The sequence below is a fragment of the Balaenoptera borealis genome (genome assembly GCF_965194805.1).
Source record: "Balaenoptera borealis genome assembly, chromosome: 6".
NCBI classification, from domain to species: Eukaryota; Metazoa; Chordata; class Mammalia; order Artiodactyla; family Balaenopteridae; genus Balaenoptera; species Balaenoptera borealis.
In genome coordinates, this window is record NC_138863.1 from 38,174,327 (window position 1) to 38,197,925 (window position 23,599).

At 39.5% G+C, this 23,599-nt stretch overlaps 1 protein-coding gene, 1 long non-coding RNA gene and 1 pseudogene across 4 annotated transcripts in view; 1 reads left to right on the forward strand and 2 right to left on the reverse strand.

Annotated features, from left to right (window-relative positions):
• Positions 1 to 23,599, reverse strand: part of LOC309631279 — a 357,852-nt gene that overhangs the window by 79,036 nt on the left and 255,217 nt on the right. The gene's annotated exons all lie outside the window — the stretch shown is intronic.
• ANKRD44 (ankyrin repeat domain 44) overlaps positions 1 to 23,599 on the forward strand; it is a 323,453-nt gene that overhangs the window by 50,877 nt on the left and 248,977 nt on the right. The gene's annotated exons all lie outside the window — the stretch shown is intronic.
• LOC309631246 (eukaryotic peptide chain release factor subunit 1-like) lies at positions 14,922 to 18,338 on the reverse strand (annotated as a pseudogene). Its single transcript has 2 exons — positions 17,646 to 18,338; positions 14,922 to 17,333 (listed from the first exon to the last, which is right to left on the reverse strand). The product of its transcript is annotated as a eukaryotic peptide chain release factor subunit 1-like (transcript).

The window sequence follows — 23,599 nt, forward strand, 5'->3', positions numbered from 1 at the left end:
AATAAAACTAAAAGCTGGTTCTTTGAGAAGATAAACAAAATTGATAAACCATTAGCCAGACTCATCAAGAAAAAGAGGGAGAGGACTCAAATCAATAAAATTAGACATGAAAAAGGAGAAGTTACAATAGACACCACAGAAATACAAAGCATCCTAAGAGACTACTACAAACAACTCTATGCCAATAAAATGGACAACGTGGAAGAAATGGACAAATTCTTAGAAAGGTATAACCTTCCAAGACTGAACCAGGAAGAAATAGAAAATATGAACAGACCAATCACAAGTAATGAAATTGAAACTGTGATTAAGAATCTTCCAACAAACAAAAGTCCAGGACCAGATGGCTTCACAGGTGTATTCTATCAAACATTTAGAGAAGAGCTAACACCCATCCTTCTCAAACTCTTCCAAAAAAATTGCAGAGGAAGGAACACTCCCAAACTCATTCTACGAGGCCACCATCACCCTGATACCAAAACCAAAGAAAGATACTACAAAAAAAGAAAATTACAGACCAATATCACTCATGAATATAGATGCAAAAATCCTCAACAAAATACTAGCAAACAGAATCCAACAACACATTAAAAGGATCATACACCACAATCAAGTGGGATTTATCCCAGGGATGCAAGGATTCTTCAATATACGCAAATCAATCAATGTGATACACCATATTAACAAATTGAAGAATAAAAACTATATGATCATCTCAATAGATGCAGAAAAAGCTTTTGACAAAATTCAACACCCATTTATGATAAAAACTCCCCAGAAAGTGGGCATAGAGGAAACCTACCTCAACATAATAAAGGCCATATATGACAAACCCACAGCAAACATCATTCTCAATGGTGAAAAACTGAAAGCATTTCCTCTAAGATCAGGAACAAGACAAGGATGTCCACTCTCACCACTATTATTCAACATAGTTTTGGAAGTCCTAGCCACGGCAATCAGAGAAGAAAAAGAAAAAAAAGGAATACAAATTGGAAAAGAAGAAGTAAAACTGTCAGTGTTTGCGGATGACATGATACTATACATAGAGAATCCTAAAACTGCCAACAGAAAACTGCTAGAGCTGATTAATGAATATGGTAAAGTTGTAGGATACAAAATTAATGCACAGAAATGTCTTGCATTCCTATACACTAATGATGAAAAATCTGAAAGAGAAATTATGGAAACACTCCCATTTACCATTGCAACAAAAAGAATAAAATACCTAGGAATAAACCTACCTAGGGAGACAAAAGACCTGTATGCAGAAAACTATAAGACACTGATGAAAGAAATTAAATGATACCAACAGATGGAGAGATATACCATGTTCTTGGATTGGAAGAATCAACATTGTGAAAATGAGTATACTACCCAAAGCAATCTACAGATTCAATGCAATCCCTATCAAATTACCAATGGCATTTTTTACGGAGCTAGAACAAATCATCTTAAAATTTGTATGGAGACACAAAAGACCCCGAATAGCCAAAGCAGTCTTGAGGGAAAAAAACGGAGCTGGAGGAATCAGACTCCCTGACTTCAGACTATACTACAAAGCTACGGTAATCAAGACAATATGGTACTGGCACAAAAACAGAAACATAGATCAATGGAACAAGATAGAAAGCCCAGAGATAAACCCACACACCTATGGTCAACTAATCTATGACAAAGGAGGCAAAGATATACAATGGAGAAAAGACAGTCTCTTCAATAAGTGGTGCTGGGAAAACTGGACAGCTACATGTAAAAGAATGAAATTAGAATACTCCCTAACACCAAACACAAAAATAAACTCAAAATGGATTAGAGACCTAAATATAAGACTGGACACTATAAAACTCTTAGAGGAAAACATAGGAAGAACACTCTTTGACATAAATCACAGCAAGATCTTTTTTGATCCACCTCCTAGAGTAATGGAAATAAAAACAAAAATAAACAAATGGGACCTAATGAAACTTCAAAGCTTTTGCACAGCAAAGGAAACCATAAACAATACGAAAAGACAACCCTCAGAGTGAGAAAATATTTGCAAACGAATCAATGGACAAAAGATTAATCTCCAAAATATATAAACAGCTCATTCAGCTCAATATTAAAGAAACAAACACCCCAATCCAAAAATGGGCAGAAGACCTAAATAGACATTTCTCCAAAGAAGACATACAGATGGCCACGAAGCACATGAAAAGCTGCTCAACATCACTAATTATTAGAGAAATGCAAATCAAAACTACAATGAGGTATCACCTCACACCAGTTAGAATGGGCATCATCAGAAAATCTACAAACAACAAATGCTGGAGAGGTTGTGGAGAAAAGGGAACCCTCTTGCACTGTTGGTGGGAATGTAAATTGATACAGCCACTATGGAGAACAGTATGGAGGTTTCTTAAAGAACTAAAAATAGAATTACTATATGACTCAGCAATCCTACTACTGGGCATATACCCAGAGAAAATCATAATTCAAAGAGACACATGCACCCCAATGTTCATTGCAGCACTGTTTACAATAGCCAGGACATGGAAGGAACCTAAATGCCCATCGACAGAAGAATGGATAAAGAAGATGTGGTACATATGTACAATGGAATATTACTCAGCCTTAAAAAGGTACGAAATTGGGCCATTTGCAGAGACATGGATAGATCTAGAGACTGTCATACAGAGTGAAGTAAGTCAGAAAGAGAAAAACAAATATCGGATATTAACACCTATATGTGGAACCTAGAAAATGGTACAGATGAACTGGTTTGCAGAGCAGAAATTGAGACACAGATGTAGAGAACAAACGTATGGATACCAAGGGGGGAAAGCGGCGTGCAGTGGGGGTGGTGGTGTGATGAATTGGGTGATTGGGATTGACATATATACGCTGATGTGTATAAAATGCATGACTAAAAAGAATAAATAAATAAATAAATAAATAAATAAACAAACAAACATTAAAAAAAAAAAAGAATTGCTGTTGGAACAAAGGTCACACCCACAGCAAAAGTGATTCACCTTATGATGAACGAGGCCCTGGGTTGCCTTTTCCATCACTTTAGCTCGTTTCCCAAACTGGAGTTCCCTGTGGTGTGCTCAGGTGAACTACTCAGAGAGCTAAGCTTCCAAATTGATGGAGTGCAGTTCCAGAAAGGGTGGCCCCCCTGACTGGACATCTCGGGGACCCAGGTGGCATTTTCATTCTACCTCGCACCTCTGCTTCTCCCTGAGTATTTTCTTCATTTGCTGCCTTTCTGAAGACCACATTTCTTGTCTCCTCGGATTACATAGGGGGACACGTGGCTACAGCTCCTGCCAAAGAGAGAGACGTCTTGCTCTCCATCTCCTCACATTCCCTGGATGGGGAACCTCCTGGTCCCCCTTGGGCCTTGTGGTTCGGTTAACAGGGTGAGGGCCTGGGGCAGCATACTGCACAAATGGCTCTCAGGAACTTGCTTTGTGGATGTGGTTTGTAATTGGGAAGGGGAACGTTTTGAATAAGGCAGACAATCTGATGGGTGTGCACCCCACTGGGTACACGAAGTGCTGTAATACATCTACTTCCTCCTCCTGGAGTATCCATTTTTCCTAGAGTTTTAGAAGAAACATTATTTGCTGTTAAAGCAAATGCATAAATACAACAGAGATTAAGATGGAACATATACAAGAAATCTTAAGATAACCCCAAGGGAGAGTAATTTAATTTTGTATTTGGGATCTGCTCCTCTGCTGTTAGGATGCTTCAGTAGAATAGTTCAGGAGGCACCAAAATTTCTGGCCGATTACAGGCGGGAGTTGGAAGCTTAACATGAAACCATGGAGTAAGATACTGAGTGCTTTTGCCTGTTTTAGTTCAATGAGGCCAGAAGATTTGCAGCCTGCGTATTATAGAATTGGGTAGAGAATACTCCCACTGGGGGTGGCTGAGCTCAGAAACATTAATCTTGCAAGGAACCCCGGACTGATTATTAATATTGTTTCTGGAATGAGGCTGAATAATAAGACTGAGTCAGTTCAGGAGGCCACAGTTAACCCTTTTGCTTGTTGACTGCAGGACCACGTAGTGTTGCCCTTGTCTCCTCAGAGTCCAGCTAACATAGTGTGACTTTCTTTTTCTTGGCTACAGAAAGAAGATAAAACTCTAACCACAGGGCCTTCTCTCCACCCAGCTGAGGCTGCAGCTGAAGTGATTTTCTGTGATTTAAATACCTATGTGGAAATACGCTGGAGAGTTAGTAAAGCATTGACTTACGAAGGCTTCTGCATTAACATTCTTCTGGTTTTCAAGTGCATCCAAGTTTCTCTTTATATACATATGTGGAATACATACATATAGAATAACTGATATTAATAGAATAATGCAGAAATCAGCATTACTGAAGGCATTAATAAACTATCCACTGTGCTTTTGGACATCTTAGAATAAGATTCTAATAATGCCTGACAGCGAAGAGAATTCAAAAGCAGCCAGTGAATAAATGGGGAATGCCACCTAGGTTTTTTACGAATCCCCTTTCATTTTCTCCTGAAGCATAAAAAGTAACTTCCCCATGACATTAAGGAAAAGTTTGAAAAACTAAAATTACTCATGGTTGGGCTACCCTCATACAAGTTGATTTTGGTTATTTATAAACAAGCAAACAAACAAAAAACAATAACAAATCCTTTGCAATAGGACTAAGGATTCCTGAATACTTCCTTCAGGAAGCACTCTGAGGGTAAATTGGTACCAGTGTTGATCCTGGATACCACGTGATCCTTACCTTACCTTGCAAAGGGCTGAGAGTCAAAAATGTTTGTCTCTGGCCTCTGCTCTTTCTTAGGTAAAAGATTAATTAAGAGTGTAAATTATCTTTCAAGAGCTTTTTCCAAAGCACTACAGAAGTAAATGCAGATCTTTTGCTTAGCAGGATTTAAAATCAATTTAAATATTAGCCTTATGGTTCTTGTTAAGAGTTAGTTTAAAATGAGAATTTTGCAGCTAAAATATTTGGAAACTTGGGGAATATTTTAAAAGTATAGATTATTAGGCTGCAATCCCGAAGATTTGGAGCATGGGGCGGGAATCTATATTTTTAAAAGGCTCTCTTAGTGATTCTGGTTTGAGAATAAATATTTAGGTAACAGAAGGAGATAAGAGGCAGAGTGGTAGAGTCTAAAAAGAGTGTTTATAACAATGTGCCTTATGCTTTTTCTTTTTCTTTTTGTATTGAAGTATAGTTGATTTACAATGTGTTAGTTTCAGGTGTATAGCAAAGTGGTTCAGATATATATATATATTATATATATTATATATAATATATATATATACTTTTTCAGATTCTTTTCCATTACTGTAGGTTATTACAAGATATTGAATATAGGTCCCTGTGCTATACGTTAATCCCAAACTCCTAGTTTATCCTTCCTTGCCCCTTTTTATGCCTTTTCTTTTTTGCTAAAAGATGATTGAAGAGTTTATTGTATATGTTGTTTTGAGGAGGTTTTTTTTTCCTTTTTATACTTAAGGAAAACAAAATCTGAAGATACTGGGTTTTTTTTCCCCTAGGAGTTTGCACCTACCTAGGAATTTTGGGATAAAAGTACAAAAGAAATCTTATAAAGGCTATTACCCCATAGTGAAAGAATAATCCTTTATCTGCAGAGTGTAGTTGACAATGAAAACAAGGATTGATGTATATATGTTAATACTACTCTTAGAATTTTTGAGTGTAGTGGTCTTAATATGTATCTTGGGGGAAAAGATAAGCAGTGGAAACATTCTTGTTCATATTTTTATCACTAAGATGGACAGTTATGCCTCAGTTGTTGAAATCTAGGAGTTCTGGGAAATGAGCTGGAATTTGGGTCCACCCAAGTGTAAGTCTAGATAAACCAGTCATTTAGTCTGCATGCAGTTTGCAGAAATGAAATAAAGCCAACTTTGTTTTGAAATATGTGAATCACAACAGCACTAAAACCCAAAAAGATTAATGGGCAGAGAATAGGAGCAGGTTTTTCACAGGAGGAAATACTTGCAAACACGCCTATGGGGAAACGCTCCACTCCAAATCAAAGAAATGGAAGTAAAAAAATAATGAGAAACCATTTTATGGCTACTTAATGAATACAAATATAAATAAAACAAAGCTAATGTGACCTGAGAAAATGAGTACATTCTTACATTTCTGGCAGCAATGTTAATAGCTCAATTCTTTTTGAAGCCCATCCACAGTGGATGTAAAAAGTCATACAAATGGTCAGACCCTTTGACCCGGCCATCCCGCTCCTTGGAATCTATTCTAAAGACAAACTGCTAAAGAAGAAAAAAGCTATAAGGAAAAAAACCCATTTATTGTATTGTTATTTGTGATGGTGAAAAATTAGAAAGAATGTAGGTGGCCAACAATCGAGAGATAAAATTGGAATTTTCTTTTAGCTATTCCAAATGATATTCAGGAAGACTGGAAATGAAAAAGATTTGGAAGAAAGCAAAGTGAATGAAATGTATGTATTTATATATTGTAATAAAATATGTAAAAAGATTATCAAGAAATAAACAGTTTTATTTTGGTGTTGGCAATATATGTGACGTTTAAAACAAAAAATTTTAGCAATAAATAAAAGATATTTTAAGAGGAGCATTCTAAAGTGGAATGCTGGAATAATTTTTCTTCCTTCTTTGCCTTAATGCAGTAAAAATGGGTGAAATAAGAGTGAAATAAGATGCTTTTTATTTGAAATTTGAGGGGCTTTAAAACTTTTCTCCTTTTTAAAAAATATTTATTTATTTATTGGCTGCGTTGGGTCTTCGTTGCTGCACGTGGGCTTTCTCTAGTTGTGGTGAGTGGGGGCTACTCTTCATTGTGGTGTGCGGGCTTCTCATTGCAGTGGCTTCTCCTGTTGTGGAGCACGGGCTCTAGGTGTGAGGGCTTCAGTAGTTGCAGCACGCGGGCTCGTTAGTTGCAGCACATGGGCCCTAGAGCATGCGGGCTTCAGTAGTTGCGGCGCGTGGGCTCAGTAGTTGCGGTGCATGGGCTCTAGGGTGCGCAGGCTTCAGTAGTTGTGGCTCGAGGGCTCTAGAGCACAGGCTCAGTAGTTGTGGCGCACGGGCTTAGTTGCTCCGCAGCATGTGGGATCTTCCTGGACCAGGGATCGAACCCGTGTCCCCTGCACTGGCAGGTGGATTCTTAACCACTGTGCCACCAGGGAAGCCCCTAAAACTTTTCTCCTTTTACTAGCTTACCTCCCCAGATGAATTTTATAGCCACCTCAGTTGTCTTTTCTGCTTTAAAATTTTTGTAGCCACCCAAACCAAGCCTTTGCTGACTGTGGGGTCAGACTGTCTGGATTTCAATCCTATTTCTATCACTTACCTGGAGAAACTATATGACCACTCTGTGCTTTGGTTTCCTCATCTGGAAAATGGAGATGATAATGGCCTCTAACTGGTGAGAACTAAATGATATAATGTATAAAAAGTACATAATGAGGTGAGTGGTACTAAAAGCATTCAATAATATAAGCTATTATTCTTTACCCATCTTTGGAAGTGACTCTTGATTGCCCATCCCGCTTTCTTCTTTGTTAACAGAATCCCAATTTTGTTCAGGCATCCGGCTGCAATGTGCCCAACCCCAGGGGATGAATGAAGACCTCTTAGCAGATCATGGCAATCCTATTCCCATTTGGCACAAATTTGTTTAGAAGGGGTCATGTGACTTCATTCTGGTTCAGGAGATTTACTGGAAGACTGGGGGCTTCTGGGAAAGAAATTTCTCCCATATAAAAAAGAGAGAGGTTCAGGGAGTATATACTCCTCACTTCTCCCTGCCTCCAGTGTTCCTATTTTGGACATTCTTGTGTGATGATGTGTTGTTTGGAGCTTTTGCCACCATTTTGCAATCACAAGGGGGTGGTCACCAACTACCAAAGATGCAGAGCAAAAGGATGACATCACTGAACCACTGACCTACTCAGGCTAGAACAACCTACCTCAAAAGGTTTTGCTGAGAGAGAGATATAAACGCCCAGATTGCTTAAGCCAATTTTAGTTGTCTTTTCTGATGTTTGCAGCTGAAAACATCCCAACTGATAGATAAGTTTAACTGTCATTGTCTAGTGTAGTGATTTTTAAATTATGCCACCAAAAGAGATTGTTTTTCATGAGTAGATTAAAATTTCTGAAATAAGTCAGCATTCTCCTATTAGTGTTTTATCATAGGTGCAGATTTTCATTATAGAAAGAATACTTATAGAATTTAACCTCAGTTAATACCTATTGTATATTTTGGGCCTAGAAACATCTTTGAAAACTACTTTGATAATAAAAGTGAAATGTATGTGGACTTGGATGCTTTTAATTATCCACATGAAAAATATTCTCAAACTAAATACTGTAGTGATGTAGACATTTTGGTGAGAATGAATGTAAACCTGTAACTCGACAATTGATCCAGCTGCAGCTGTGATAGGATTATGGCTTAAATATTTTGAATATCTGTTTAAAAATAAACTTTAGTGCAGCGGATGAAGAGATTATGTGTTTTAATGGTTGTGTTTGCTTAAATTACATATCTAAAACAAATAGGAAGTTGTGTTTTCCCTTTGCTCTGTCATAAAAACTTTTTTTGTTTCCCAGCGTACTGTTTGAATAAAAGTATGCTGGTGGCCACTTGATTATTCCACACATAGAGCAAAATAGGGAAGTTCTTCCTCTTTCATAATGTGAATCTTGTCCTCTTTTAAGAAGGTTAAATTGATAAAAATTGTCAAATGTGTTTTCTAGTGGGATTTTTATAATCAAAGTGAGCTTTAGACCACACTTTTCTTACATATTATGTAATTTTCGAGAATAATAAACTTTCTCCTTGTATAACTAAAAATGTTAGTTCTCCCTAAGCAAAAATTTTCTCAATTCCAGCACCGCCCCCCTGCCCCCCGTCATTCCTCAAAGTACATATACATCAGTACTTCCCTCCACATGGACACCACATGCTCTCTCTGCTTTGAGTTCCTTTTCATCATCCCAGAGATCCTTCTTCATCTGTAGCAAAGATCTGCTCCCGTAATGTTCCACCATTGCCAATTGGTCCCTGTGTTACTCATGGTTCTCCAGAGAAACAGAACCAATGGGAGATATATATATATATCACACACACACACACACACACACAATTTTATATATATATATATATATATATATATATATATATATATATATATATATATATATATATATATAAATGATCCATATATATATATGATCTATCTATCTATATGACATTTTTAATAAGGAATTGGTTCACATGATTATGGAAAGTCCAAAATCTGCACTGTGGGCCAGCAGCCTGTATACCCAGGGGAGCTAATGCAGCTCTCACTGGAATGGATGCAGCTCCAGTCCCAAGGCAGTCTGCTGGAGAATTGCCCTTTGCTTGGGGAGGCTGGTCTTTCTGCTCTATGCAGGCCTTCAACTGACTGGATGAGGCCCACCAGCATTATGGAGGGCAATCTGCTTTACCCACAGTTCATCCATTTAAACATTAATCTCATCCAAACACACCCTCCAAGTTGACACATAAAATTAACTATCACATTTCCCCTTCCCATCCCCCTCCCCAGGTTGATGGTAATGAGGTTCTGCTCTCTGCTCTTACTGCAGCATTGGGTAGGAAGCCAGGAGGGACAAGTGTGGATGTTGCTACTTTCTTCTTTTCTGCTTCTGGGTTGTTCAGGTATTTTGGGGAGCAGGGAGGAGGAGGGGGGACAAGGAGGAGGAAGAGACCCCGTCCAGAACCATTACTTAGCATGCACAGTTGATGGAGCGAATGTCTTAAGCCTGCAGAAACCTGTTGCCAGCCGTTTCCTGGTTCTTCTTGGGTGCCTCTGCTCCTCAGCTTGGACTCTTGTATTGAGTTGGGCAGAACCTTTCTTTATCATGGAAGAGGCTGTGTGTAGAGGGAAAGGTCTGTTAGAAAATAACTGCTCTTCACACCTGGGACCCTCAGGCTGGACTTGGAGAGAGAAGACTTGGGTTCTTGTCTTTTGTCTGTTGTGTGGTTTTGGGTACATCACTCATCATCTTTGCACTCAGTTTCCTTCTCTGCCAAATGGGGAGAATAATAAGGCCTCAGAACGTTGCCATGGGGATGATGTCAGAGGTTATGTGTAAGTGATTTGTGTCCTGTAAAGTACTGTATGAATTAAGTTTGGGTTTTTACTTTATTCTACTTGTTGGCACCAGGCAAAACCTAATTTATATAAAGCAATTGATTTTGCTCTACGTACTCAGGACTACTGCCAGTATGATTGCCCTATGATAGATTTGACAAATTTTCTTTCAAGGAACAAAAGGATGTATTGTAAGGAGTTTGTTTCCTGGGTTGGGGACCCATATTCAACAACCATGCTCCACCCTAGTGTGACTTGTAACACGTCTGGGTGTAGATCTGTTACCGCTGCCTTGCTTGGAAGCCCTTGCTGACAGTGAGGAGATGAATAATTAAGCTAACACGTTCTTGTGCAATTTCTTTGTTGCCTGGTGTCATGTTCAAAGATTAGATTTCCTGGGAAGACGCTGAAACAATTTTTTCCCCGTGGCATTGAAAATAAGGACCATGTTTGAATGAAATAAAAACTGACTGATCATTCATTAGCTTGGACATTTCATTCAGTCAACACGTATTCATCACGAGGACTGCACTGTGCTGTGCCAGGTAGTAAGGAAGAAACGAAAGGGAAGAGATGGAAATAAGACTGGAAAGATACGGAGATGCTTGATGGTGAGGCTGGAGAGTTTGGATTTTATTTTGTTGGTGTTAAAACATGGGGGTTGTGAGTGTTTTGCTGTATCCTAGCTGTGTAATTTTGGGTAAATTATGAAACTACTCTGTGCCTCAGTTTCTTCATCTGTGAAATGGAAAGAATGAGAATATAGCTCATAGTACTGTAGTGAGGATGAAATGAGATAATGCACGAAAAGCACTTAGCATAGTGCCTGACCCTGGGGAGCTGCTGTAGACGTTTGAGCTCTAGAAAATATGTGTCAGGAAGCAAATCTGGCAGCAGCACGAGGGTAAGGTGCTACAATGGGAAGGGCTGACAGGGGTGGTGATGGGGAGACTGTTACAGTAAAAGCGGGATACTTGGCAGCACCAGGGGCCCAGGAATTCAAGCTCCCTCTGTAGACTAGCTGGGCGGAATGGTTTAAGAATGTAGGGGTTATGTGCGGCAGGGCATAGTTATTCGTGGCCTTATAACTGGACTTTCATATTTTGCCTATTCTCTTCCTTCCTTTTCCTTCATCAAAGCCTGGCCTTTATCAGGGCTCAGGTGGCTGCATTGTGTTCATGTTCCTGATGTCATTTTCTGGTTTGGGGACAGAACAAAACAGTAGGAATGGAGCATTGGGGGAGAATCCAAAATACTCCTCCCTTTTCCCATTTTTTTTTCCCTGTGTTTTCTATTTCCATTTCAATGAGATAAAAGAGGTTGCATGATAATCTGAGTGCTATATTAGGGAATATATTTTATTTCTCTTGCCTTCCTAGTTTTTAAAATGTTCCTGGAAGAATTTAGGTACAACTTTGATTTGAATGGCCTCGATGCTTTTAATTTTCCCTGAACGTGAAGACATTCCCGTGTCCTTAGGAGTCACAGTCACTTGTGACGCTCCAGCTGCCTCCTGACTCGAGTGATGCGTACAGAATCATCGTGGTGATTCTCATGGGACGGCCCAGCAACTGCTGCCACTGTTACGAAAAATAACTCCACAAACAACTTTGCTCTCAAGTTCCCTCTTCCCCTTGACCTGATAAAAACTATAGCAAACAGCCTCTTTATTTTGTAAGGTAAATGACACCCTTGAGTTAATCTGCTTTGTAATTGGACATTTTCATATATTTTCTTAAAACAAGCAGTGTGTGTAGCCAACCTGTGGGTAGCCAGCCTTCAAGATTGGCTACCCACAGACTTATCCACCTATCCATGTATTTTTACCAGGAATGGAGTGATCAATCATCTTGATAGAGCAAGGGGTTAGCTGAAGAGATAATTTGCGTCACTGCTTGAGATGTAGAGGTGGCTTTCTTTAAAAAATTGTCAAGCCAAAACTTTGTTGAGGGTAGAAAGCAAATAGTAAATAGTCTCTGTACATGTTGTCATTTCCCCCATTTTCTGTTCTTCTATCTCCTCAGCAACGGTTTCAACTAACATAAGAGACACACACGGTATTCTGTCCCACCTCTATCCTGACACATGCCTGGTGGCGATGAATAGAAATGATTATTAGCAAATAATATTAGAAGCGTTCTAAATTCTTCAGAAAGACGGGAGTAAATAAAAATTACTGCCCGCTGCTTAGATACTGACCAATCAGAGGCTGACACATTCTTCTTATCTGCTAAATTAGTAAGAGAGTGGGAAGCAATTTTCTCCTAATGCTATTGTATCCCTTGATGTACAGATTTATCTCAATTTTCCCATTATACCATGGGTAGTTGCTTAAGAGAGTTGTGCCCAAGCATTTAAACAATTACCCTATTTTTTAATGTGGCGGCTGACATGAGCTATTAAGAAACTTGAAACTTTAACAGCAGCTGCTTCCTTTGTCATTTATAGCCACCTACGTTGTTTTGAATTTCTTTTCATTTTTAAGATGTGGCTCCCATGTGTGAGAAGCGTTTGGTTATTTTGATATTTTTGCCTTGGAGCACAATGTCAATGACTGTTTGCTAACTTTTATACATAGGTCATTTCATGTCTGTGTTCGTGGGTGACATAACAATAGTTCTGTGCCTATTCATAGTGCTGTTTGATTTCTTAACTCCCTTGTTTTGGGCCCCAAAATATTTCCTCTTTGTATGTTTTCTTGGCCTTCATTTATTTCTTTTAACAAGTGAGTTTTAGGAAGCCCCAACTAGCTTGAACTTATTAACATTGATTCAATTAACACAAAATTTAGAGTTCAGGCCCAAGTTTCTCTTACTTATAAAACAATTTTTTTTTTTTCCTGTCTTAATAAAGTTGTACTTCTGAGGCACTGGATTCCTTGTTTCTTAGGCTCTCTAGGAATCCTTTTGAGCTAGTCTTACAGACTTTCTTGCTGCTATTGACATCGTAAGACAAATTCAGTAGTGTGAACTAGAAACACATTGCATATTTAGTGAATATATGTGTATAGTAAATACTCAAAAATAGTAGACTTAGTTTATTTTTGTTTTGCTTTGGTTTGATTTGTGGATATTTATTCCTCTGAATGGCTTTTCTAATATGGTTTTGTGGGTCCACTTTAGTCATTGGAATTCTTGCTCAGTGAAATTGAAGGAAATCTCAGCACTTTCTAGAAACTCTGTTCCAGCAGAGCTGTAATTAGAGCAGGGCAATATAATTTCCCTGAGCAAATAAGTTTGCTGCTTATTTGGCTAGTCACAAAATTTAGGCCTCTTTATTCAGGTCTCGAAGCAAAGGAACTTGTACCTATTTGTGGCCCTTCCATCTGGCTGTGGTTAACCTGGTGGACTGAGAATTTCCACACTGGGGCTTCCAGCTGACATAATTTCCCTGGGTTCCTCCCCTTTGAGTTGTAGAGAGACTACACAGAGATTTTCTGGTCTCATCTTGGGAGATGACGTAAATAGAAGCATGTTCTTTGTCTCCCTTGATGGGTGAATCAAGTCCCAAAGTCTGCCTACATTAGAGTGTCCTGTTGACCATTCTTGACCTTCCCCCTAGCTGAGAGGAAGGGGGTCATTCCCAGAACTGTCTGAAAATATTCCATGGGAAGAATAGCCTGGAGGGGTTAGAAGAAGAGTTCTTTTGTTCATGGTGAACCTGGAGAGGTGGCTTTGCTAGTTTAACCAAGTCACTGCGGTTGTAACTGGGGACAGAAATGCCTTAACAAGTAAGTGGTTTGTAGAATTGCTAAAGATGGACTTTGATGCCTGGTTCCTCCTGTCTCTTTTGCTAAACCTGGCATAACTGGAAACGTAGGAAGCCTTAGGACCAAGCATACTGAAAATTTTTTCTTTTGGCCAGAATTAGAATTTGGTTTTACTTTTCTGGATAGTCCAAGTTACCATGATTATCAAACTGAAAATAAGACAAAGCAACAGATCATATCATAAGATATTTGCTACGTAGGTCTGTTATAACTTTAGTTTCTCTATGCTAATTTTTCTGTTTCTAATTTTATAAATAGTATTAGATTTATTTAGCTAATAACCTGCTAAAATAACTAATCATGAAGAAGGACCTGCTTTCATGGAATTCTCCAAGAATAATCACGTATTTCCCAGTATGTAATAAGCATTTAATAACTTGATGAAAGAATGAATGATAGAGTTTAAGGGTCTATTGATAAAGTTTTATTTCCAATTCAAGTTTTTATATATAGGGTACTGTTACAAAATAAATCAAGAGGTTATATTTAAAGGAGATCTTTTAAATGATTAGGGGGAAAAAGCACAATAGCATAAATATATATTTTTATATTGATACTGTACAAGTATTTTTATTATGTTTGCAGGTTTTAGTTTATTTATTAGCTCATAGTGGGAAGACCTTTGAAGAGTTTCTTTTCCTCTTTCAGGCTACTGGCACTATGTAGTGAATCATCAAAATAAATTCTTCCTTTTTATTACTCCTACATTAGAACCTGGCATACTGGAGGTATACAGTAAATCTTAAAGAACAATAAGCACCTCTGTTTCTTAAAAGAAAGAAAAAAATCTCACTTTCAGTTACTTCTGATTTTTAAAAATATTAAAACAATATAGATTCAAACGTTAGTTTTTCTTTCTCATCCTTAACTTTTTTCAGATTGTAAAAGCAATAGCAATTCATGATAGAGAATTTAGAGATACAGAGAATTAAAATTACCTGTAAACTTCATTACCCAGAGACAGCCCTGTTTAATCTTGATACATTTCTTTCCATTCTAGTGTGTTGCCATGTATATTCTACACAGCATTTGCCATATAAGATGAACAAGAGTTGAAGTAGAAGATCTGTCTACTGTGCCCCTCTTGGAGATCCATAATGTATATTGGCAATATTAAAGGCTCTGAGAAGGTCTGCAAGAAAGAAACCTTTCAGTTAGTGTTTCCTAAGCTTATTTGACTCCTAGCACTGTGTGTGTTTGTGCGCATGTGGGCGCGTGTGTAATGCCTATTGGCATTGTCACACATTGACAAATTTAATTCTATTTTCCTTTTCTCCTTTTAAGTCATGAGCTTTTCTGACAGTCTTCCCTGGCAATGGGAAACTCTCCTCTAATTTTTCAGACCTGATGTCTTGGTACACCTCAGAAACAGGACCGAGATTCAGAAAGAGAAAATTTGTCCTGGAAAGGAGGAGTAATCTTCAAATGCATGATCATTGTGGGCTGTATAACATGATTTTGCATACCTCCAGTCCAAAAAATCAAATTTATTCATGGTCAAGAGGATGTTTCTGAGTCTTTGCCAGCTGTGGATTATGTATCTGGGGAAAGCTGATGGAGAGGCCTTTGATCACAGGCTGGCTTGTTGTAGAATTTCCTGACTGCAAAGAGCAGACAGTTACTTTTAAGAGAGGATGGGTGTGTGTCGGGGTGGGCTGGAGAATGGGCCAGAAAATTGTGAGGTTTGGTTTTTATGCAGTATACCATGTCCTCGGATCTGTCTTTCTGAGATGACTTATCCGCAGTTAAACATTACCACATGCTGCTGTGGTTAATCAAAAAAACTTACTTTAAAACTGCTGTAGCCACACTAAATCTAAACTGGGCACAAAGCGTTTCCCTCAGAGAAGGACTCGCTAGAAACAAGTGAGGTCGAATCTCTAGCAATTTTGTAAAGGTTTCCTTTACGCTTCTAGCAACTGTCACTGGTGTCACTAGCTTGCCATTTTTAGAACAGCTTCGGGGATTCCCATCTTGCTTCTTGCCCAGTTCTTCCTCTTAATTTCTGAAATACCTCGAGTTTAGTAGTTGAAGTCTGACCAACTCTTTTTTTTTTAAGAAGGTACCAATCTGGTTTGACTTACCTCTTGAGTATATTTTTCTATGTAAGTTTTATTCTGTAATTAACAATTCAACCATTGGTATTTTAGGAAATGCAGAAGTCATATGACCCCAAATGCATATATTATAAGGGAGTGTGTTTGAGAGATTAGCAGAAAAATGAAAAGCCCCTCTTCTGACTGAAAACCCACATTGAAGCCATTTGAGAAGAATTAGACTGATTGTATTTGGTATTTTTTTCTCCCAATATTCACCACATATATTTCTTCTTATGCAGTCTAATCTGAGGATGCCATGTAAATGGGTCACTGTGAAATGCAGCAATTTAATTTTTCTCCAATCGAACGATCTCATTTCTATTAACTTTTGAAGGTTTACAGCAGTGAAAGTATTTTTGCTTCTGTGTATGAAGTTTAAAAACATCATTTTCTTTTCATAAAATACAAGAGCAACCAATTTCACCGTCGAGTAAAAATAAAAACTGGGATTTAAAAATTAGTCCAAAGTGGCATTTAGGAACTTAGCTGTAGGTTGCTGTGCTGATACCGTGACAAACCAAAGTGTAGGGTTGGGTCAGGTTTTGTTTTGGTTTTCTTTTCAATATCCAGTGCTCGTGGATTAAGTTCTAGAAATGTTCCAATTGTAAGGCAGGGATCTGTTTGGATTCCACCACGGGTATGTTCCTTGGGTTGGATGCTGGGGGGGTGAGGCACGTTTCGCCAGACCCATGTCAACTACCTAGTAATCATCAAAGTCAAAAAATTCATCATCTCCTCCTTGGTATTCCATTCCCTGGAAATCTACTCAGTACCGCAAGATACCTCCAGTTGCACCAAATCCTTTCACAAACTGGGATCCTTCTTGTGCCTTATCTGTGACAATTTCCAACATAGCTCCAAGTTTTTTTTTATAGTTGTCAGCAAACAATTCCAACAGGGGCATCATGCTCATGTTCTTGTCGTGCCTCTTTGTCTGTAAAATGAGATTTATCCTTCTCTTTCTCTGGAGTTGATAGAAAATTTTGTCCTCTTCTGTGCTCTGGCAATGAAGAACATGTCTCTGGCTGATGTCATCAGAGTATCGCTCTATTAATTTCTTCTCTTGAATGAGCTTCACGTTGGAGAGGACTTCAGTAGATATCTCAATAGCTTGGTTGAATCCATTTTTACCACCGTAGGATGTATCAACTAATTTAAAAACTTTTGATTGTAACCTCTGATCAAACATAGCAGATAGACTTAGTTCAGTTTTAAAGTCAGCTGATCCAGCTAAAACGAGACCAGTCACATTCACTTTGTCCCCAGAAATAAACAGCTGCCCCGCAGTCTGAGCTACTTTCCAAATCGAGTTAGGTCACTTCCCATTCTTTTTTTTTTTTTTTTAATAAATTTATTTATTCATTTATTTATTTATTTATATTTGGCTGTGTTGGGTCTTCGTTTCTGTGCGAGGGCTTTCTCCAGTTGCGGCGAGCGGGGGCCTCTCTTCATCGCGGTGCGCGGGCCTCTCACTGTCGTGGCCTCTCCCGTTGCGGAGCACAAGCTCCAGACGCGCAAGCTCAGTAGTTGTGGCTCACGGGCTTGGTTGCTCCGCGGCATGTGGGATCTTCCCAGACCAGGGCTCGAACCCGTGTCCCCTGCATTGGCAGGCAGATTCTTAACCACTGCGCCACCAGGGAAGCCCACTTCCCATTCTTAAATGGGCAAGATGCAGGCTGGTTGACCTCCTGCACCATGTTTCTTTGGGAGAGCCACAGTGAGTTTGTGCAGGACTTCTCTTGTATTTCCTTGGAGTGTGCCAAAAAGTCACCACTACCATCTGTTACAATGATGCCAACTTGCTGTCTTCCGGAAGCAGTGCTGTAAGAGCCTCTGGATGGAATTGGTTGTCCCACAAATACAATGGCCTATTAATTGGTTCGAAAGGGTCAAAGCCAACGTTGACTTTCTTTTCCTTTCCCTCTTCTGTTACAGTTGTAGCACAGGCCAAACTACCAGGCCATTTGGATGTACTTCGTTGTAAAACTTGAGTCTTTGTTGTACAGATGTAATGGCTCCCAGGACTGAAAGCCGGTTTGCTAGTAACTTAAAGCTAGATGCACTTCCAAACTCCTCTGCTAACATTTTTGCCACTCGTGAAATCTGGTCTTTGGGAGGGATGATCAGTGACATCATGCCTGTGCCTTTGCTGCGGGCCGCCTCCGAGCTCCTAATGAGCTTCCTGCTCTTCCAGATCTCCATGTTCCTGTCGGCAGCGCTGGGGTCATCTGCTGTGTTCTCGCTGCCTTCTCCCTCAGGGCCCACTCTTTGGTGGCAGCGGCTGCTCCTCCCCGGCGGTGGCTCTGATGTAGGACACCCTGCATTTGGCTTTTACATGAGTGTTCCCCTGGTCACATTTTCATCTCTTGTTCATGATCTGAAATCCATCAGGGTACTGAAACTCCCAAAGACTAAAAAAAATAGTTCAAAGACCAAAGCAAAGGTGGTATATAGTAGAACGGGCAGGCTATAAAACATGAAACTCTGAGTCTGCTCTGGGACAGTGTAAATGGTACAAACATTTTATGAAAATAGAAAATAAAATCAAAGCAAAACTAAAAACACATTTCAGAACTCATGTGACGGTAATACTTGGTTATCTTGCATGGAGACTAACTTGTTTGTTCATATCAAGGCTCGAATTACATTCCGTTGTTGGACATACAGGTTTCTTTCTCCCGTTTGGTCGGTCTTACTTGCTTAGATGACATCCATTTGAGGAGGGACCTGCTGTTACCAGGAACAGCAAATGAGATCCCCTCAAATGTTTTTGCAATTTGTGGCAGAAACTACTGATTGTCTCCCAGTATCCAGCCTTCTGTTCTTTGTTATTAATATAAACTTCTTCTAGAATACAGACTATATTTTCTAGCTTCCCTTGCCTCTAGGTATGGCTGTATGACTACATTCTGACTAAAGGACTTATGTGTGAAATTTCTAGAAAGGGGGAAGCTTTTTTACCTCTTTTTTACCTCTTTCTTTCTTATTGATGCCTAGAATTGGATGGGATGGCTGAACTTGAGCAGCCTTGATGGATCATTGAAGTAGAAGCATGAAGTAGATGCTAAGCAGAGTTTTGCAGCAAGATAGACGGAACCTGGGTCTTCTCACTGCAGATCACTGTAGCAGTCCTGGGTAACTTTGTATTTAGACCTTGTTTACAGTGAGGGAGAAATATGCATCTATCTTGTTTAAGCCACTGCTGTTTGGGATTTTCTGAACTACACTGCAGAACCTAATCCTTCTATCATATTATGCTATCCTTAGGACTAAACCAGTTCTTTGTCAGGGTCATGACCATAGCATAGATCAAGATAAACTAAATACGCCGAGAAGAATCTACTTACTAGCACTATGTCAAGCCGATTGATCAGACAGTTTTCAGCACACTATTTTCTTCACTTCATCTTTATTTGGCCTGACCATTTATATGGCAGGGTGTCAGGACATGATGGGGTTTGCTTACTAAATGCATTCAGCAAATTGAGTGCCTACTATATTCCAGGCGTTGCGTTAGGCTCCAAGAATCCAGTGAAAGCAAAACAGCCATAGTCTCTGTTCTGGCAGGACTTACAGTCTGGTGTAGAAAGATGGATATTAGTCAAAGAACACACACAGTTACATAATTACTCTACAGACTGATAAGTGCTCTGAGGGAAAAGCACAGGAAGCTGCAAGAACCTGTGTAACGGGGAATCTCATCTAGACGGGACAGTGGTAGGGTGGTGAGGGAAGGGTGTTTTGGACAAGGGCCTTTTGAATTGAGATCTGGAAGGTGAATTGGATTTAACTAGGTGAGGAAGAGTGTATAGAAGGTTCTAGACAGAGGGAATTGTCTGTGCAGAAGCTGTGAGAAGGGAGAGGGCTGATGCATTTCAGGAGTGGAAAGGAGGCCACTGCATTCCCGTGCATTACTGGTGCACAGTAAATAAGGGAAAACGGTGGGAATAAACTAAGCTTATTTGGTAAGGATGTCACTTTTGTGAGGAATTAAGTATTATCTTTTATTACAGTATTATTGCAGAGAATCTGATCACTTAATTCCGAATCTATCACAAGATAGATAAAACAGTCAGACCTTTTGTATCATTGGAGGTGATGCTCTGGGACATGTAATTAAGCTCCAGGTTTTTCTGCGTGGTTCTCTTTTGCAGTGATTTACATATTGTTTATCAACTGTCATTTAGACATTTGCACAGGTGGATAGTAGACACAAAAAGAGCCAGCATTAAAGACATCACACCCATTGAAGCTTCTAATGAGAACATTAATGCTGTGAGATATTTTTAATGAGCACAGGCTCCCTTGAATAGAGCTTCATTCCTAAAAAAAAGGGAGAGGACCAGAGTGGCTTGAATGCAAGTGAGTTGGTAAGTCTCGTTTTTTGAGAAAAATATTGCTGAAATGGTACCTTTTAAGTTAATTCTACTGAAAGTAAAAACATCAGAGGCAGGAAAATATTTGTTTTCCAAACACATTTTACTTATTGATTGGTGAGTTCTTAGAAAAGATGATTTAATAATTGATTACTTCTTTGTTTTGAACAAATATAGTGTTTGGTGCCTTTCTTAGGCGTCGTAACTAGTACTGAAACATCCAAGAGTGCAGTACTATATGAGAACAAAGGTCTATTCTTAGGGAGAAAAATCAGCTATTATATGAGACCCACAATTGATGGCAAGCAACTTAAAGAAGTCGAGTTTGCTCCAAAAATGAGTCTATGCTGCCTCTCATCAGCTCAGTTCTACACTGTTGCCATCTTTGCTGCTGCCAAGCCATCAAAGAACACTTTGTTTCGCCTATTTTCTTGACTTCTAGTGAGAGACAGTAATGTCTTGCTTCTCTCGATTTTCCCTCTAATATTTCTGAATGCTGCTGTGCCTTTGCTGCTTCTGTAAGTCATTTTAATTACAGTGTAGTGTATTTCTTCTTACCATGTGCTCTGTACAAACTTGGACTTGACGTGGTACAACAGTTCTCTTTTTCTCATAGCTACTGTAAAATTTTTCTTTCTTTCTTTCTCTCTCTCTCTCTCTCTCCCTTCGTCCCTCCCTCCCTCTCTCTCTCTCTCTCTCTCTCTTTCTTTCTTTTCTTTCTTTCTTTCTCTCCCTTCCTCCCTCCCTTCCTTCCTTCCCTCCTTTCTTTATTTTTTTAGTCATTTGTTGAGGGGAGATATTGGCAGTTTGGGGCTTAGATCGAGGCTACCTTTGTGATGAATGGAGAAAGAAAATTGAAACTTATTTAAAAGCTCCATTAAAGGGATATATAGATAGACAACACTTCTGTCCATAGAGTTGAAAGAAACGACTAGGCCCTCTAGATGATAAGGCTCAACATTGTAAGAATAAGTGAACACAAGAAATCTTTTTTAATATCCTCTTTTTATTGGCCTACAGAAATATTGTTTGCGTATGTTCTCCTGTTGCTCCTTTTTTTCAATGTGTTCAGGCTCTACCATTGATTAGCTGGGGAGGTGGGTTCAGTTGTTCAGATACTTGTGAACGCTTTCAAGGTAAGAACCATGTGTCTTCTTTTTTTTTTTTTTTTTTTTTAAACGTTTTATTTTCAATACCAATCTATGCCACAATCTTTTTTTTTTTTTTAACTTATTTATTTTATTTATTTTTATTTTTGGCAGTGTTGTGTCTTCGTTTCTGTGCGAGGGCTTTCTCTAGTTGTGGCAAGCGGGGGCCACTCTTCATCGCGGTGCGCGGGCCTCTCACCGCCGCGGCCTCTCCCGTTGCGGAGCACAGGCTCCAGACGCGCAGGCTCAGTAGTTGTGGCTCACAGGCCCAGCCGCTCCGCGGCATGTGGGATCTTCCCAGACCAGGGCTCGAACCCGCGTCCCCTGCATTGGCAGGCGGATTCCCAACCACTGCGCCACCAGGGAAACCCCATGTGTCTTCTTAATCTGCTCCTTAACTTAGGCAACAGACACATAGTAGATGCTTAGTGATGGTTTTTGAATGTATTTACATGCAGTCAGCCTTCAGGAGAGGAAAAGTGCCTACAACTTAAATTCTGATCCCACCAAGAAGGCTTTGCAGAGATAGTGCGTTGCAGCCTCTTTGGCCCGTAGAAGGTGCAGGGGTTGGGAGATTCTGGATATAGCTCTGGGTCTGTATTGAGCATCTAGGTGGCATCTTTTGGCTTTTCACCTATTGGAGCATTATTATGTCCTGTTTCTACCAGATGTGCACTTATACTTCTATTCATTTGTCCAGGAGTGTCTTAGACTCAGAATTACTATTTGATGGTCATGTAACAAATAGCCCTCATCAACTGACTCTATGTTTCAAGCCCTCACTGCAGTGCTGAGGGCTCTATTCAGAGTAACTTGTGCGGTGTTACTTCCCTTGATTTACTGTCCCTGAGAGCTCCTCCTGGAGCACCATTGCTTGAACCATTCATTTGCTCACTCAGATGAATGACTTTGGACTACTTTGCATTGTTAGTTACTTGTTTTATTCCTGTAAACCTCACCTCCCCAACTGTTTTATAGCTTCTAGAAGGCAGAGGTTGGATCTCAGACTACTTTTGATCCCCTCTCAGCATATAGTAGGCAATCAACAAATATTTGAATTTGGAAATTCCAAGTGAAGATAGTTTTTCCTCTTGTGGAAAATTCTAGCAATATCATTCTATTTAGTTCTTTTATAGAACCCAAGACCATGCTTAACTGGGTAGACAATTCCATATAGCTTGCTAAGATTTTCACATGCAAGCCTTCTTTCTTTCGTCTTAGCATTGTGTGTGTGTGTGTGTGTGTGTGTGTGTGTGTGTGTTTTGAGGCTGAAGTTTGTAATGCATAACATGGAAAGCCCATAGGTATAGGCCCATTCTCTCTGAAGGTGAAACGTAGGACTAATTGAACAAATGCTGTTAGCAATGAATAAGGAATGAAGTTTGAAAGATTTAGCATTGAGTATAGACTGCTAACCCTCTCTTCAGCCTTTTCTTAAAATGACTCTATTGAAAGGAGATATTAGAACTTACTGGAAGTGGTTTTCAGGTGAAATTTGGAGAGAGGCAATCAAATGGAGATTTAAAAGTTTTAAAGTTTAGCAAAGTTTTGTAATTTTGGAAATCGAGGACCATTAAGGTTAAGTAAAGTTTGGGGTATTTACCTAACAGAAAACCATATGCTATTAAAAAGATGAGGTGGGCTTCCCTGGTGGCGCAGTGGTTGAGAATCTGCCTGCCAGTGCAGGGGACACGGGTTTGAGCCCTGGTCTGGGAAGATCCCACATGCCGCGGAGCAACTGGGCCCGTGAGCCACAATTACTGAGCCTGCGCGTCTGGAGCCTGTGCTCCGCAACAAGAGAGGCCGCGATAGTGAGAGGCCCGCGCACCGCGATGAAGAGTGTCCCCCACTTGCCACAATTAGAGAAAGCCCTTGCACAGAAACGAAGACCCAACACAGCCAAAAAAATAAATAAATTAATCAAGTGTCTGTTTCACTCTTAAAAAAAAAAAAAAAAGATGAGGTGGATAGGCATGCATGACATGGGAAAATATACAAAAAGTCAAAGAAGCAAGTTGTAGGACAGCTCTTAAAGTATGATCTCTATTATATAACA